At 46.4% G+C, this 6,034-nt stretch overlaps 1 non-coding gene across 1 annotated transcript; it reads right to left on the reverse strand.

Moving 5' to 3' along the window:
• Positions 1–656: 656 nt before the first annotated feature.
• On the reverse strand, positions 657–796 carry LOC114810447. The gene has a single exon (XR_003758146.1). It is a non-coding gene; the product is annotated as a small nucleolar RNA SNORA7 (small nucleolar RNA).
• Positions 797–6,034: the final 5,238 nt, after the last annotated feature.

Genomic DNA, 6,034 nt, shown 5'->3' on the forward strand with positions numbered 1-6,034 from the left:
GAGGATTTTACAATCTAATTTAAGCAGAAAACAACAATCCTAGACCTAAACTGTCTCGCTTGCTATGAAGTGGTGGCTTCAAGGCTTTTTTCTCAGCTGTCTCCCTTTTACCAATCCACTTCCTGTCACTTCACTTCTCTGTGCCTCAGTGACCTCAACTGTAAAACGGGAATTAAGACTGTGAACCCCATGTGGGATAGGGACTATGTCTGATGTGATTAGCTTTTTCTACCCCAGCGCTTACAGTGGTGCTTGGCACATAGTAAGTGCTCTCTAAATACTGTTATCGTTATTATTTTTGATTGATGTACAGCTGGACTGACCATTTCTTCCAACAACTATTGCATTTCAAGAGAATGCTCCCTAATTCCCTAACAGCTTTCTATCCAAAACATGTAGGGGAAAACACTGCTAGGGAACTGAATGCTCAGCACTTTATCTTATACTGTCGAGTCATATCCGACCCATAGCGACACCATAGTCACTTCTCTCCCGGAACGCCCCACTTCCATCTGCAATCGTGCTAATAGCGTATCCGTAGAGTTTTCTTGGTAAAAATACAGAACTGGTCTACTATTGCCTTCTCCCGTGCAGTAAACGAGTCTCTGCCCTCGTCTCTCTCCCATGCCGCTGCTTCCCGGCAAGGGTGAGTTTTGACTTGTAGCAGATTGCTTTCCACTCGCTAGCCGCTGCCCAAGCTAGGATTGGAATGGGTATGTCTCTGCTTGACTCTCCCTCCTGGTGTCATGACTGGTAGAGGACTGGAAACTCTCCAGGTGTGACCCTGATGGGGGTTAACACATGAGAAATACTTAAATAGAAGCTCTTGTTGGCTACCTCCATCCCTCTCTGGAGTCCTGCTTTTGAAGCCATCAAACTTTGATGTTTTTGCTTTTTATATGGTATTTGTTAAGAGATTGTGCTTATTATGTGTCAGACACTGCTCTAAGAGCTGGGGTAGATACAAATTTATCAGGTTGAACACAGTCCCTGTGTCACATGGGCCTCTTGGTCTAAGTTGGAGGGAGGAGGATTTAATCTCCATTTTACAGATGAGGTAACTGAGATATAGAGAGGGAAGTGACTTGCCCTTGGTCATTCAGCAAGCAACTGGCAGGGCTGAAATTAGAACCCAGGTCCTCTCACTCCCAGGCCTGTGCTCTTTCACTAGGCCACGCTACTTACTTTGAAAGGTACCTCTCAGATTCCTTTCTGGCCTCCGTAACATCCTGGCTGCACCAGACCTGCCACTCGTTATGGGTACTTATTTTGAATGGCATTCATTAAGCACTCACTATACTAAGCAGTGGGATAGATACATGATAATCAGGTTGGACACAGCCCATGTTCCACGTGAGACTCACAGTCTTAATCCTCATTTTACAGATGAAGCAACTGAGGCCCAGAGAAGACAAGTGACTCGTCCAAGATCACATGGCAGACATAAGGAGTCAAAATTAGTACCCAGGTCCCCTGACTCCTCCTCTATGGATTGCTTGTTGTTGCCCAGGTGAGCTTTCAATCAATCTTGTTTGTTGAGCCCTCATTATGTGCAGAGAACTATAATAAGTGCTTGGGAGAGAACAACACAACAGAATTAACAGATGTTTCCTGCCCGTAATGAGCTTACAGTCTAGATACACAGTCATATGAATAAGTAATTTATAATATATAACAAATATATGTAGATAAGTGCTGTGGGGTTGGGCAAATATCAGCTATCGATATCAAAGAGCTTTCCTTTCTACAAAGGATGTTTTTTTCCCTTTAATGACCGTCTTTATTTTCTCATTTACTTTCCGTTAGCTTTGTGGGATGGAGAGTTGGAAGGGGCTTCAATTCTCATTAACATAAGAGCAGAGTGATTTGTTTCGGCTTCTCCTCATTCACCTACCAGGGAACCATCCCCTGATCCTCCTCATTTAAGCCCTGCAGTCAATCAACCAACCAATAATATTTATTGATATGATTATTTATTGATTTATTGATATTATTTATTTATCGATATTATTATTTATTGATTTATTGATATTATTGATACTGTCCTAAGTGTGCCGGGGAAGCTAAGCAGGTACGAATTAGACATGGTCCTTGTCCCACAGGGGCTCGCGATCTAAGAAAGTAATTGATGGTATTTATTCCTGTGTACAGAGGACTGTACTAAGCGCTTGGGAGAGTAAAACACAACAGAATTGGTAGACACATTCCCTAAGTGTGGAGACTGGACACAGTCACATTAGAGATTTTTATTTTATGGTATTTGTTAAATGCTTACTAAGTTTCAAGCACTGTACTGAGCACTGGGGTAGATGCAAATTAATCAGGTCGAATACAGTCCCAAATAGGACTCTTATTAGAGTGTAATAGTCTCAGTAGAAGGGAGAACAGTTTTATAGTTGAGGAAACTGTGGTACAGAGAAGTTAAGTGACTTGACCAAGCTCACACAGCAGGCACGTGGAGGAACCAGAATTAGAACCCAGGTCCTCTGACTTCCAGTCCTGTGCTTCTTCCATTGAGCCACACTACTTCTCATGTTGAAACGTTAAAACACAACACCGACCAATATACGAAAACACAGACTAAAAACAAAATCAGCAGGGTGATGTGGCTAAAGGAGAAGAATTTCAGGCCTCTTGGGGTTCAAAGTCTAGGACCCACCCTCAGCCACACAGCAACCACTAGAGCAGCCCTCGGTCTTTCTGGGGTTTTGTGAGCAAAAACATAATAATGACCGTCATGCCTGTGCCTGCGAGGACCCTGTAAAGAGATAAATCCATTACAGACACACACACACTCTCCCCCCTCCCAGAGCCAGCAAAGCGTGGGGGGGGCGAGTCACCCACCCACTTTGCTTTATTGGAGGCCATCTTCTGAAATCAAATCTCATTTAACTACGTACAACAGCTAATTGAGAATAATCGTGGAAATTCTTGTCCGAACAAAGAATAGAGCACCAAACTCTTCCGCCGAAAGAGCCAGACGACTGTATCGTCCCCTCTGTAGGTCCAAAGCGTGGCTGACAGCAATTTCTGCATCAGGAACTGGCAATCTGCTTTTCAGGGTTATAAAGCGGAGGTCTGTCACACTGGGTAAAGCAGAAATTCATAGTTTTTTTTAGCCTTGACCACATCCATGACTAAGTCAGATGCCTCAAGTATTCCACTCCTCCCTTGTGACTCAGAAGGTGTTGCATCTTCAACCGTCTTTGAAAAATTAGGATGACTTACCCGCTGTGTTCTCTGCTCTGCTTGCAGCTGAGGCAGTTGGTCTACTTTAGAGCCTGCTTTCTGGGCTGAAGTATAAAGAAGCCCATCTGGAGCCTCACTGAGGGCACGGCAAAGCTTTTATCAGTCTTTGCTGGGCAACCCCGTGCTCCCGAAATCAAGGCTCAAGTTGTCAAGCCCAAACAGAGCTCAGGAGAGAAAGGCTCCCTGCCCCCCACCTCCACCCCCCAGCCCTAGATTAACCTATTCCTAACCATCATTAGTAAAACGTAACAGTCCTGGGCTAAGGCACATCACTCTCCCTTGACTGCTTCTGAACTCCAACACATTTAAAAACAAGGAGAATAATTTAACTTAGGGAAGAATAATGAATACTGAAAAACCCCTCTCTTTGTCTTCACTTATTTTTTCATCAAAGATTTGTTTCTCAGCGTGGCTCAGTGGAAAGAGCCTGGGCTTGGGAGTCAGAGGTCATGAGTTTGAATCCTGCCTCTGCCACTTAGCTGTGTGACTGTGGGCGAGTCACTTCACTTCTCTATGCCTCAGTTACTTCATCTGTCAAATGGGGATTAACTGTGAGCCTCACGTGGGACAACCTCATTCCCCTGTATCTACCCCAACACTTAGAATAGTGCCCCGCACATAGTAAGTGCTTAAATACCAACATTATTATTATTTTCAGTTGCTGAAGGCAAAAAGGGAACCCAAAATCACATTCCAGGTGTAATTTGGGAGGCATTTGGGATGGATGGTATTACGGCAGAGGAAAGTCTGAAAAGATGTCAGGGTAACGGGAGGGAGTAGAGCTGCCTGACTTACAGGGAATGGAAGCAGGGAGACTGGTATTTTTGAAGTCTGTTAGAGGAAGGGTTTCACTATGAACATATCTGGATGGGCAGATTCAATGGCCCATTTGCTTTTTTTAAAAAAATGGCATTTCTTAAGCGCTTACTATGTGCCAAGGCACTGTAATTTATATATTATAAATTACTTATTTTTTCATATTTAAGACTGTCTCCCCCTCTACACTGTAAGCTCATTATGGGCAGGGAACACCTCTAATTTCATTCAATAGTATTTATTGAGCGCTTACTATGTGCAGAGCACCCTACTAAGCGCTTGGAATGAACAATTCATTCAATAGTATTTATTGAGCGCTTACTATGTGCAGAGCACTGTACTAAGCGCTTGGGATGAACAAGTCGGCAACAGATAGAGACAGTCCCTGCCGTTTGACGGGCTTACAGTCTAATCGGGGGAGACGGACAGACAAGAACAATGGCACTAAACAGCGTCAAGGGGAAGAACATCTCATAAAAACCGATGGCAACTAAATAGAATCAAGGCGATGTACAATTCATTAACAAAATAAATAGGGTAACGAAAATATATACAGTTGAGCGGACGAGTACGGTGCTGTGGGGATGGGAAGGGAGAAGTGGAGGAGCAGAGGGAAAAGGGGAAAATGAGGCTTTAGCTGCGGAGAGGTAAAGGGGGGATGGCAGAGGGAGTAGAGGGGGAAGAGGAGCTCAGTCTGGGAAGGCCTCTTGGAGGAGGTGATTTTTAAGTAAGGTTTTGAAGAGGGAAAGAGAATCAGTTTGGCGGAGGTGAGGAGGGAGGGCGTTCCAGGACCGCGGGAGGACGTGACCCAGGGGTCGACGGCGGGATAGGCGAGACCGAGGGACGGCGAGGAGGTGGGCGGCAGAGGAGCGGAGCGTGCGGGGTGGGCGGTAGAAAGAGAGAAGGGAGGAGAGGTAGGAAGGGGCAAGGTGATGGAGAGCCTCGAAGCCTAGAGTGAGGAGTTTTTGTTTGGAGCGGAGGTCGATAGGCAACCACTGGAGTTGTTTAAGAAGGGGAGTGACATGCCCAGATCGTTTCTGCGGGAAGATGAGCCGGGCAGCGGAGTGAAGAATAGACCGGAGCGGGGCGAGAGAGGAGGAAGGGAGGTCAGAGAGAAGGCTGACACAGTAGTCTAGCCGGGATATAACGAGAGCCCGTAACAGTAAGGTAGCTGTTTGGGTGGAGAGGAAAGGGCGGATCTTGGCGATATTGTAGAGGTGAAACCGGCAGGTCTCGGTAACGGATAGGATGTGTGGGGCGAACGAGAGGGACGAGTCAAGGATGAAACCGAGATTGCGGGCCTGCGGGACGGGAAGGATGGTCGTGCCATCCACGGTGATGGAGAAGTCTGGGAGCGGACCGGGCTTGGGAGGGAAGATGAGGAGCTCAGTCTTGCTCATGTTGAGTTTTAGGTGGCGGGCCGACATCCAGGTGGAGACGTCCCGGAGGCGGGAGGAGATGCGAGCCCGAAGGGAGGGGGAGAGGACAGGGGCGGAGATGTAGATCTGCGTGTCATCTGCGTAGAGATGGTAGTCGAAGCCGTGAGAGCGGATGAGTTCACCGAGGGAGTGAGTGTAAATGGAGAACAGAAGAGGGCCAAGAACTGACCCTTGAGGAACTCCAACAGTTAAAGGATGGGAGGGGGAGGAGTCGGCATTCTCTTGTACTCTCCCAAGCACTTCTCCATAGTAAGTGCTCAATACCCTTGGTTGATTGTACTGTACTCTACCGAGCGCTTAGTACAGTGCTCAATAAATACAATTGATTGATTGATTCAATAAACTGCTGGGGTAGATACAAGATAATCAGGTTGAACATAGTCCCGGTTCTACATATAGGCCTTATGCCCATTTTGCAGATGAGAGACCTGAGGCACAGAGAAGTGAAATGACTAGCCTAAGGTGACCCAGCAGATGAGTGGCAGAGCAGTATTAGAACCCAGATCCTCTGGCTCCCAGGCCCATGCTCT

This window comes from Ornithorhynchus anatinus, chromosome 3, assembly GCF_004115215.2.
Source record: "Ornithorhynchus anatinus isolate Pmale09 chromosome 3, mOrnAna1.pri.v4, whole genome shotgun sequence".
Lineage (NCBI taxonomy): Eukaryota > Metazoa > Chordata > Mammalia > Monotremata > Ornithorhynchidae > Ornithorhynchus > Ornithorhynchus anatinus.